The 12,357-nt window shown below is 42.0% G+C and overlaps 1 long non-coding RNA gene across 1 annotated transcript in view; it reads left to right on the top strand.

Annotated features, from left to right (window-relative positions):
• The window catches only part of LOC114059009, a 104,408-nt gene extending 93,186 nt beyond the window's left edge, over window positions 1-11,222 (top strand). The window contains exons 5-6 of the long non-coding RNA XR_003571565.1: window positions 10,633-10,698; window positions 11,191-11,222. This is a non-coding gene — a long non-coding RNA (uncharacterized LOC114059009). The remainder of the gene's footprint in view (window positions 1-10,632; window positions 10,699-11,190) is intronic.
• Window positions 11,223-12,357: the final 1,135 nt, after the last annotated feature.

The raw sequence follows: 12,357 nt of genomic DNA, 5'->3' as shown, positions 1-12,357 counted from the left end.
AGCTGTCAGGCATATTTCTGTTTTGCTGTGGTTTGGGAGGTGTTTAAGGGGAACAGCAGTTTAATGGAGCATCTGGATCTCATTGCAGACCTGTTCTTTGTTTTTGTGTTTCTTAATTTATTATTACACTTTCCAGCTGGGCTGACAGAGGCACATAGAGGACAAGACATGGCTCAAAGTCACAAGGCAGATTCATATTTCAGCTGAAATTCGAAAGGTTTCTTTTGCCTTTTGCTTTAAACGTTAAATGTAAGAGCTTCTAATACTATGTGATGGTATTTTTGCTTGTCACTTGAAGTGTAACTTGTGAAATGTAATGGCATTCCTTCTTTTGGAAAACAACAACAAGAAAGATATTATAGAAGGCTTTATTTTTTCAGCTTTGTGTTTGGTCCACTGATGCTGTTTTGTAGAAACAGTTCCTGCCCATTTTCTTACTCAAGAGCATATGGGGGGTGGGGGGTGTCTGTGATTTGATAAGAATCCCGGCTGTCTGCAGGGACACCTCTGTGTGTGTCAGGCATGCCAGCACTTGACATCATTGCAGATGTCCCCGTGCTGGAAACGAAAAGCTAACCCCCCAAACCTGGAGCTACACTGTAAAATGTGCTCTATGTTATAGGTAATCAATACTTGATTCTTAATACGGATAAAGAAGAGGTAGAACGTGACAGCTATTGACCGTATTGTATTGTTTATCCTAGTTATGAGTCTTCCTGATGGCTCTGTATCCTCTCAGTATCCATTTTCCAATTATTCCTGACAAACTTGCAAAACAAAGCAAAGAGCTGCGGTGACATCCGTGTTCTGATGGTTGCCTGCTGCATTCCTCCCTCACAGGACACAAGTTTGTTGTCCTCCCACTCTGCTGAACTGTGCCAAAATGCAGAATGAGAATAATGAGAGATAACTGAGCAATAACATATTGGTCCTCTGGTAAGGGAACAAGGAAATCCAAAAGGAAATTCCACTTGTAAGGCTCTTCGATTCTCTTAAAGTAAACTGTATTTTTGGGAGGCTGCTTGGAGGGGAAAGCCCAAGCCCAGGCGTTTAGTTGAAGGTGTCAGTAACCTTGGCTGGCTGTTTACCACTTAGGGAAGTTCATGCTATGTCTGATATTTGTAGATCATCTCTTTGATGTGTAACTCAGCCGAGTCCTTTCTGTAGGCGTGAAGTGGAAAGACAAGGAATTTATCCCAGGGTTTAATCTGAATGTGATACCTAATTTTACAAGAGACTGAAGAGGCTCCTGAGACAATGAATGGAAATACATCAAGAAGCAGCCATTTGGGTGTCAGATCTTTGGATTTATATTCATGCCCACAGATCTAATTACTGCCAGTGAACTGGAAATATCCACTCTGGCTCTGCTCTTCCTTAACGTGCTGCTGACCACAGCTGTATAATCCAGCAAGGGAAAAACCAGGAAGTGCTTGGCAAACTTCAAACACTGGTGCAATTTTTTTTTTTTTGTTTTGCTCATGTTCCACGCAGAGAAAGGCATGGGTGATTCCATTTACTTTTTATCACATCAGTGAAACCAGATCATCTCTCTGACTTTTGTGGAGCATGATATCACCTCATTCAAATTACAGCAGCCACGTGGATGTATTGTCAGAGGAGCTGTTCCTCCTGCCTTGCCTTTGAACTGCTCCTGTGCCCAAGTGATGTGGAGGTAAAGCCACAAACCCACTGGAGCACAGAGGAGACTTGTGAGGGCTGTGGATTTTATCCACTGAATTGCTGACAAACGTGGGTAGATGGACAGTGCCTCAATGTAAAAGTGCTCCATAACCTGTGCTTCTCTACGGGCATCTGCAAGTGATGGCTCCTCCTCAAATCCCTGCATTTATTACTGCAGCTTTAAGCATTACCATATAATCCCTTTTCTCTCTATGTCTGTGCTGTGTTGACTGAAATTCTCGTGCCCTAACCACAGGTTGATGTGTTTCTCGCTCACCTGGCAATACTGAAGGCACGGTCAGGATTTGAAACTCTCCAAATCATCAAGTAAATGCACAAGTTCATGCTTTGGAGAACTCCCTGAACACTTTTGGGATGGATGTCAGCAATTCTGTCTCTGTCAGCCAAAAGGGCAGCAGACAAATACAGAGACAAGAGCAGGATGACTACTGTTGGAAAGCAGTGGGCTGGCAAATGGGAGCACGCAGAGCTTTCAAAAGCGATGGAATTTGTGACATTATTCTAATTTCCTGTGTTTTGTTTTTTTTTTTTTTTAAAGCTGTGATGGCACTGGAGACAGTAGCGATGAGGAGCTGGAGGGAAACACGGCTTGCGTGCTCTCCTCAGTCGCAGAAAATTTGGAAACCTGAATCATTTTCTTCTGGGAAAACTTTTAGTGCCAATTATGTTCCAAAAGAATTTCCGGGGCAGCCTGCCCATGCAGTTTCTCTCTTTTGGAGCTTATAAAACAGCAAGCTGATAGCCTGCATGTGTCCTTTTGACCCTGAGGAGGATAAGGCAATTGAGAAGTCATGGGGCTGCCCCTGGAAGCTGGGTTATGGATTCTGGCCAAAAGCATGGAAGCTGTAATTGGTGTGGAAGATTTTTCTTCTCTTAATCATGCCTTCATATTTGATCTCCTTCCAGTGTTCCCAAAGAACAAGTCATTAGGCACTCCTTTGGAAGCAGAAAGGCTTGAGGTGGCATAGCTTGAGGTTTGTTTGACCTTTCAGCTCTGCTTTCCTTTGAGCCCAGGATTACCTCTGCTGTATGCAATTTGGGTTATGTAGGGATTCCAAACATCTGAGAGAGCGAGGGAAATCATCATTTTAGGGTCAGGTTTTTCAAAGAAGTCTGGCTCCAGTGACTGAGACAAGGAATGAGAATTTTGGGGAGCTCCCATGTCTTAGCTGGTGTGTTTTTTTGGGAAGTTTGGTAAAATGGTATCAGGGTAGTTGCTGAAGCTGCTTGCATGGAAATCTGAGGGGCCTGAATAGGAGCTGAAAGTCTGAAAGTTCCAGCTGCTAAGAACAGGTCTTACCCTGTGCTGCATGTTGAAGGCTGCTCACGTCAGAAAATACATGAGGAAAAAAAAATCAGTGTGGAAAAGGAAAGAGCTAAATTATTAAAAACCTCAAGAAATGTGTTATGGTTGTCTGCCTTGACTGTCCAAAAAGGGTTTGCAGGACTGACCTTTGAGAGAAAAGCTGGCCCAACGTGTCTGGAAAGAAAAGATTCCTGAAGGAGCTGCCTCTGCCAGCAGAGCTGCTGCAGAGAGATGTTTCCTCCTAAATAAACCATACCAAGGAAATCCAATTAAATAGAACCCCTTCTAGCCATGCTGTAGAATGGTTAACAGTTTGAATATTCAAACTATTTGTAAACTATAATTAATAGACATAATATGTTTTATATAAACGTACTGCGTCAATTAGTGTGTTTGCATTTATGTAATAGTGGAAATAACTGCTGTGCTTCTGGTTGAAGACTTGGGGCCGTTTATGCTTTGCTCACAACTCCTTTTGTCCTCAGCAACATCTCCCATAGGACTTCAAACCTGACTCAAATCCCTAACGGTATGGAAAACATTCCCAAACCTGCGCTACGGCGCTCTGCATGCAGTTGCTTCAGAATACCCCAGAGAGCAGATGCACATCAAGAACAAACTCAAAGCCCATGATACTAATTCAATAGGTGTGTAAGATCTTCCAGGGTACGGAAGGGAATTCAGGACAGCTGATTCCACCTGCAGAAAATACTGAATTTGGTCAGTGCCCTTCGGTAATTGGTTGTCTTACTGATGGTGGGGATTTGTTTGATAATATCCAAAGGCCAATCCTGTTGGTACAGTGTAACCCTGGGTTACTGTGATTCCCAGGCAGGGGGAATTTGAGTTTGATCTTGAGTAACTGAGACAGACGTACCAAAGAACAGTAAATCCAACATAATACTTCCTTACCCCAAAATACACATTCCAAGACACTGGAAGAACACAGCATTTTTTTAAGGTTTTTTTTTTTTTTTTTCCTGAATTATTTACTCAAGAAAACAGATGAAACATAATACAGTTCAGGAAGCTCATGAGTTATTAAATGAATGTACTGTGCATACATCTTAATATGCAACATACATTTAGTTCCAACTGTTTTAGTGCACGGAGTCAGATTTCTAAAGGCAAAGCAGGAGTTGCTCCAGCAGCCTAGGAATCAAGAGGAAGATAGATATTCTAAAAAGTAACATAGCTTGGATTTTATTCCTACTTTGCATACAAGGCATCTGTGTAACTGTTGGGGTGCATTTATTGAATTGTCTCTCTTCAGCTAGCATTATCAGGTTCCTTTTCTTTCAGAGGCCTGTATGAGAGAACGTGCCTCTGCCCAGGGCCGATTGTGAGTGCAAAGAAAGGCCTTTTTGTTTGGGTTTGCCTTTGATGTGTGTGTGGAGGAAGCATGAAACCTCACTGCTGCTTCATCTGACCCCTCTGCGGTGAGTTCCAACTGCATTCAGTCTCCAAATGACTATGAAAAGGGAAGGCTTTTCAAAGCTGTAATTCCAAATTATTCCCGGCACAAACCCCAGGCAGCTGCACTTTGTGCTGGGAAATGCCCTGAAGGCTGAAGGAGGGAACCTTCTCTCCAGGCCATGGAGATGTTTCACAGCTGTGAGTTAAAGTAACTTCCTTGGAGATCCCATCCGCAGCCGGGCTGGCCAAGCAGTTCTGTGGTTGTGAGGCATGACCTGGGGGGCTGTTCTCCCCAAGGCTGGGGGGGAAGAATGTGATGGCTGGGGGTCTGCACATCCTCACCTTCTGAGGCCCCGCTTTCAGCACTTTCCCCTCTCTTCACACACACTCCCTGCATTTCAGAGCCCTTCTAACTTGTCTGGACAGATTTGGCTAAGCCAAAGGGAGCTGCCTACATCTGGGAAGCAGTTCCTGCCTGGCTGTGAGGTGCTGAGCACTCTTATTAATTCCATGAGGAAGCAGAGGAGTCCTGGGCTGGAAACTGTGCTGACACTGGGGCCTTGTTTTGGTAATTCCAGTAGCGTTTGTTTTATGTACCCGAAACTTTCTCCAGCAGCTCTGAAAGCCCTAACTCCAAGGCCTGCCTTACAATAATCTGACAGCTAATTAAATCAAAACTCTGCAATTAGCAAGCTCATGTTCTTCTTCTGCAGAGTCTGAAGGCTTTGCAATTACTGACGGGCAGAACTCTGCAGACGCTGCACTGATCCAGTAAGCTCTGCTCTAATGTAGTTTAAAAGTAATTACCCTCACTCACCACGTCCTTTCTGCTTTGCTGTTTCTAAACTATGCAAATGCAGGAAGCTGCCTCTTCTTGCACATGATTATAAATTGCTGGTTGGGGTAAGGTATCTAACAGGCAGCTAAAATAGGCCAAAATATTAAATGCGTTTTCATATCGGGCGCGTTCTGTTGGCGTGTTACTCACCAGGGACTCTGCATTTGCTTCACAACAACAAACACCAAGGGGGAAAGTTCTTTTCTCAGTAATGAGCAGATGCAGCAGAAGGGTTTTGGCCTACAGTTCTGCCCTTGAGGAGCTTTGCCTGAAAAAGGTATGAACTAAAACTCAGTAAGATATTAAGCTGCGACCTATTGCTGGTTGTGTGAGAAACGCACAGGAGAAAGCCATGGCAGGGATTTTATAGGAGGGAGAAGGAAAGTAGGGTGCAAAATGTGTCTTTAAAAATTGCAGTTTTCCAATTTGTTATTAAGAAGAACAGCAGGTTTTATTAGTGGCTGATAAACATTGAAACCTGGAAGTGACAATTAACAGCAGCCCACGGCTTGTTAAGTCCGTGATGGAAGGTTATAACTCATATGCCATCTGGATGTGGAAATTTTGTTGAAAGCAGCCTTTAAAGTGAGCTCATCACTCGGTGCAGAATATTCTTCTGCAGGAATGTGTCTCAAAGAACAGTAAGAGAAATGGGGTGGGGGAAACACAACAGTTTTCAGAGGCAGAATGACTAAATTCTGTGGGGGAAGGAGATGACTTTAATTTCACCTTTGAATTATCACTGTCATTCTTTATTCAAGAGTTTCAATCAGATCCTGAAGTCTGAGTGTCATTTTTCTTCCTGAGTGGGACTGGTGATCTGGTTAGACTGTGCCATGTACCACACCAAAAAAAAGTCCCTGCCTCAGACTTTCCTACAAAACTTATTCTGAGCACCTGGCAGGGAACTGAAAATGGGAGAAGAACATAAACATGAATTATTAAAGACAGCTTGATCTTGTTATATAGTTGGAAACTTGTTGTATTTAGGCTGGCAAAGTAGAAGACAGGTAATGTGTCATACATATTACATGGCAGAAGGTAAATGCTAGTGAGATTATTTAAGTGATGACGTTGACACACCAACAAATTCATGGTGACTTAAAGCCGTTTTAGACTGCAAAGTGGAAGAGGTACTGCATTTTTAAAGCCCCAGGAACAGTCTGAAGCGAATCAGTTTTATTTAGCTTTTAACACAGAGTAAAATGCATATACAAGTGGCAGCAGTAATTAAACTTTCAAGAGTGGTTACAAGTAAAACTGAAATCACAGATGATAAGCTCAGTTTGTTAAACACAGCTCATCACTTCAAGAAATATTAAGATACATGTCATGGACCCAGAGTAATCCGATGTAGATGTTAATTATTTCAGCAGTCCCGTAATTACAGCCAGACTTTTCTGATAGCCGTAGCTGTCTCCACACTCCTTTGAAGTGTCTGACCTTGAGGAGTATTTGCTGCACTAAATGGCCACGACCACAATCATAACCAGCCTGTTTTGGAGCTCTGGGGGGTACACACAGCCCACAGCCTGACCCAGGGGCAGCAACTGCTCGAAGCCCAGACCACCAGTTTGATTTCTGTAGATGCTGAACGCACCCCCTGCTTGCATTTACATTCAGAGACGCTTTTGACAAAGTTAAATCATCAGTTTTCCTGCTCTCACCAGTCACTTTTGCAGTGGCACTTTGCAAAGATGTGTTCTCAGCTGAGATTTCACACCATTAGTCATGTTGTTGATTCAGCCCCTCATCCCGAAGCCTGGGCTGTGTCTCCTATCAGTTCCTTCCCTGCACATCCTTTTCTCTGAGTTATTGCTGGTAGCACTGGGTTGAAATAAGTCTGTGCATATAGAGTGTATTTTATACTAACATATATATTTATTTATTTCGCTGGAGACCTTAAGGAATAATGTTTAATTTTAAGAAAAAAACTGTATTAAAATGGTACCTGCCACTGAAAACACCGTGACTTTCCCAACAGACAATTCAGCTGTACGAGATTAAGATGCTGTGGGATCCTTCCATTAGCATGGGAAAGATGAAAAAGAAGCCTTAAGCAGTTAATGCCCAGTTCAAGATGAGACTCACTAGTACAACACATCCATAGCATTGCTTATAGGATAAAAAAAACCCTATTAAAATCAGAACTATGAGGGCCTCAAAGATCTTGAGGATTAAATCTTGAGGATTTATTCATTGCATACATTTGGAACGCTGACATTATTAGACTTATGAGCATCTCTTGTTAGAATCACAATTTCAGCCTAAACTAAAACCTTACAGAAATACTCTTTAAAATCTTAAAGCCACGTAGCAAATTGATTTGAAGTTGGGAAGGCATAATTCTGTTTGTGTTTTTTTTGTTTTTTTTTTTTTTAAAAAGGTCTCAAACCCAAGTTTTCTTCTTAAATTTGACAAGAAAATGGCAAAGCGTATTAAAAATACTATTTTGGATAATATTTTACTCCACTTTATTTTCTATTATATTCTGTTTTGTATGGTACATGACGAAGCACAGTCTGCACAAAGAAACTCGGTTGCAGCAACCTTGGTTTTCAGTGGGAAGCTGAGACTTTCTGAGAAACTGCAAAGAGTGATCTCTGGTATCTTCTCCCGAATGAGAAAGAACACGTCTCTCCTGACATGTGTTCTTGCTATCTGCTGATCTCAGCATTTAAAAATGTTTCACAGTGGGGCGGGACTGAATTAGGAGAACCTGGACGAGTAAATCCTCCTGTGGCTCTTTAGGAAGTTATAATGTGCAGGAGGACTTCGGCCTCTTCTCCTTAGAAGCCAAAAAGGGGAAATTAAAAGCCCCTGTCACAAGCAGCTTGCTATCTGATTTTTTCCCCTCCTGTGCAGCCAGGTTTCTCTGAGGAAAAATCTTTAATGAGAATTGCTGTTTTCCATAGCAGCGCGAGAATTTTGGGAACAGATGCCGACTGATTCCGCTCGGTGCAGTTGGACTGGCTCAGGGCTGCCAAGTTATGAAATGTTTGATGTACAAGCAGAGTGTGAATAAAGGTTTTATTGCTTTGAACAGGACATCTCGGCTCAAAATACCCTTGCTTACATTTGCGTGGATATTAACGACCTGTTAGTTAAATGTGGATATAAAAATGTCAGATGGACTCAAATGGATCAAATAATATCCCTTCTCAGCTTTGCCCTTGAAATGCTTTATGGTTCCTATCACTGGGCTTCCCTCCCCTTCTCCTCCCGTGTTTACTGCTTGTTACATGGTCACCTTTTTAAACACAAATAAACCCACACATCAGCAGCTGCTTTTATTGTCATTTACATCAACAGAGTTGTTGTCCCTGCTCGCATAGATGAGGGAATAGTTTCTAAATGCGATGTGTGCAGAACTCCTTGCATTCTTTTTTCTATTTGAGATGACATCTCTGAAAAATAGCAGATTTTCAGATATGCTAGGAGAAGTTTGAATTAATCCTCTTTAGGTCTGTCTCAGGTCTTAAAATACTGCTGTTGTTGCAATTTGTAAATCCTAGGTGATACCTGTAATTTTGTCAGTCTTTCATTGTTGTAAGGAAAGATTTATCACTTAATCTGACAATGATTAAAAATTAGTGATAGGACCAGTTTTTTTAATTTTCTTAGGTTCTTTTTCTCTTCTCTCAATGTAGTCTTATAAGTGAGGACAAATAGGAAAGGCAAGTTTGAAGAACTGTGTTTGAGGAATGAAATTGGTGTGTTTAAATGCACTGAAAGAGAAAATCATTTTCAGCATTTAATATTAAACTATATATTAAACGGGTGCATCTTGCAGCTGTACCTGAAATTCTTGTGAGAAGATTTCTGCAAGACCAGTTGTGTCTGGTTAATACATTTTTTTTCCCCCACTCAGTAAAAAATTCTGACCTAAAGGAACAAAGAGTAGGCAGATGCTCAGAGAGCAAGTGATAGGGATCTAGGAAGGGTTTAAGACCTGAAGCTCGAGGCAAACTAAAATCCATCACAAACAGATGAACAATTAGCTGCTTAGCTGTGTTCTGATGAGATTTCTGAGGGTTCAGAGAATTCTTGGTGGTTCAGAAAGAGAACTCAACCTTCCCCTGACATGCCTCATGTTCTCTCAGCTGTGCAGAGGCAATGGAAAATCTTTGTCAAAACAGATGGTGGGGTTATCCCCCCGCCACTGAATAAAAACGGGAACTTCAAGGTCCACTTAGTGGCTGGAGAGCCAAGAAACATTTGGAAACTTAGTGTAATATTGAATACACCCCAAAGAATACACTGTTACAATTCCAGGACTTGTTGGCTATGGGCGAACTCTGGATGCTGCAAGAGCAGTCATTTCCCAGCTCCCGCTTCCAGCCAGAACGAGGAACTGCTGAGGTGCACGAAAAATAAGCTGTAGCACTTAACATGGGTTTAGGGCTTTTGAAAAGACATGTTCAGCAGCTGGGTCAGTCCAGCAGAACTTTTGTTTGCCCAGTGCTTCCTGAGAATCTACTCTACCTTTCAGTTGCTTTTCATATACTAAAACAAATAACTGTGTTAAAAGCAATCGTGTGCATAAAGTGTACTAAGAAACTATATGAGAAAATATCTGGGTTTTTTTCTGTCAAAACCGTGCTGGCATGTTACACTGAAGCAAGTTTCACAGAGCAGTTGGGTAAAATGTGGAAACTATGATCTGCGTAGCTGAAGGCTTTCAGTGGCTGGTGGCATGACTACTGAAAGCAGAACAAAGTTACAGAGATGTTGCTCTACATGCATCCGGTGAAACAGATACTGCGTGCTAATTAATGCTGATTAATAATGAAAAATATTCTTGCTATGATCTAAACAACGGGACTGTTCAATAAGCAGATCTTACTTGCCTGAGTTTGGAATAAGAACACAAAGAAAGCTCCCACAAAGTGTTTTCAGTAGTGATCAGTGCTTTATATCCACCCTAATCAAGATCCTAGTTATTTAATCATAACTGTGAAGGTCTGCAAAGGTAGTTTTTCCCCTGCAGTGCAGTAGGTGCAATTTTACACTGCTCCATGTCTGCCTCTGCCTTTGCACCCTTTGCCTGCACACGGGGAATGAAGCATGGAAGACCAGAAGTGGAGTGCTGCTGGAAACTTAACTGACCTCTTAGTCTTGCACACAAGTGCCTGCCATCAGGTTCAGAACGTCTCTTCCCAGCCGTGTCCCGCTGCACTCCCTTCTTCCTTCTGCAGGGAATGCCCAGCCTCCACTTCAAATCAAGGGCAAGGGCTGAAAGACAACTGTGGTGCTTGATAATTGTCAGGCACCTCCTATTTGTTGTCCCCAGCTTAACATTAATGACTTCCTGAGGATTAGTGAAGGTTACCAGACCTACTCTCCTTTCTTTTTTTTTTCCTTCTAGGATTTCATGAACCTCCTGGATGGGTGTGAGGAGCGAAAGCCAAGTTGCTGTTAACTGTCAGCTAAGGTAAGCTGTTAAACACCCAGTGTTATTGCTTGTTTTGTCTGTTTAGAGTTCCAAAGAAGCATTCCCATGTCCAAGGAAGCTCTGGGAGCTAACCATTAGTTTCTAAGGATCTTGAGGATCTTCTTGACAGATCCCAGCATGCTGGGGCAGCTGTCTTGGGAGCAACACATTTCAGTGCTTCTTTTCTTAACAGTACCTGGGATTAATTTAGTCTGCTGTTACCTAAATATTCTCTATAGACAAGAATCTACCTTGAAGGAAATGGCTGCAGAGATCCAAGTTGAATGGTGAAGAATTATGGTGGCCACATTTGTTTACAGAGATGGTTTTTTTTTTTCATAGCTGGAACTTTCACTCAGTGTTGGTTTTGTTAGTTTGACACTAACAGAAGTCATTCCTTAACTGAAGTATTTGGAAACAGCATAAGGGAATAAAACCAGATGTGCTAAACTAGAAAACAACTCTTTTAAATATATCTGTCATTTAAAACAGGAAATATCTCTAAGAGAATTGCATTTTCTGAAGTCTGTTGAAGGAAAAAGGTATCTTTTGTTTTTGTGAATGTGTTCAGTACTGTATAAACAAAAGTGTTTTTCCCTCAATACCTCTACAAACATACATTCTGCCACTTTAATCTTACAGTGACAATAATGCAACATTTTATTTCCTGATTTGATGTGCCTGTTCAACCTATGAGCTTGAATCATTTTGTTAGAACACAATTAAAATTTAGCAACTTGCCTAGTCTACCCTCCTAGTCAAATTTGTCCTCATTTGGCAGGGCTCCTGTCTAATTTTGACTTATTAAATTCTGGGAGAAAGATCAAAGGTGGCCTCCTGTTTCTCATTACACAGGATCAACCGATCAGATAATTCAAGGTCTGATAAAATATCTCAGGGAATTCAGCTTTGTGCAGTAAGTATTACTGTTATCAGGCCATTTTAGAGTTAAATTCCCAATTCTTTTGTAAGCAGCATCAATCAGCTATGCTTAGCAAGTACCTCTTTCCTGTAGAACAAGGTTTTATTTTTGTTTGGAGTTTTAAAATGTTCCATGTCATTTTAGGCTGGTAAGTGGAGTGATTTACTGACTGTTCTCGATGGATTGTATTGGCATCCCGGGAGGACTGCACTCGAGCGTTCCTCCCTAAAATACAGCCAGTTCTGAGAAAACAGCACTATTCTTGTGAAAACAGCGTTTATATATTTCTCTTGCATGTTTATCCTCAGCATCATCTTACTGGGAACTCGTTAAACCTGCCAAAAACCCTTCTGAACTCTGACTGCAAACCCTTCTGCAGTCCAGGCTTGTCATGCAAACGCCACATGACTTCAGGCAGGTAGAGAACTTCACTCCTCTGAGCACGTTATCCCCCCCCTGATCACTAATGTACATCCAAAGCACTGCCCACTCCCTGTCCCTGCCATCTGTCAGGCTGCACAGCTTCGATCCAGGCAGTTTGCTTTCAGTCTTACCTCGGCGTTCACAACCTCATCTCGCTGAGAAGTCTTACCCAGGCGCCTTATCCTGAAAACTCGGGGCTCTCTGTTTGTTTGGATAACTCCCATGGCTTGCAAGCGGTCCAGCTCTTGCTCAGTCGGTGCTCAGAAGGCTGGTGCATGCCTCTGCACTGCTTGGGTTTTCCTTAATCAACATAT

The sequence above is a fragment of the Empidonax traillii genome, unplaced genomic scaffold, assembly GCF_003031625.1.
Source record: "Empidonax traillii isolate 1590-97213 ecotype Southwest subspecies unplaced genomic scaffold, ASM303162v1 scaffold199:size790550, whole genome shotgun sequence".
Classification (NCBI taxonomy): Eukaryota; Metazoa; Chordata; class Aves; order Passeriformes; family Tyrannidae; genus Empidonax; species Empidonax traillii.
This window is presented reverse-complemented; position numbering and strand designations above follow the sequence as displayed.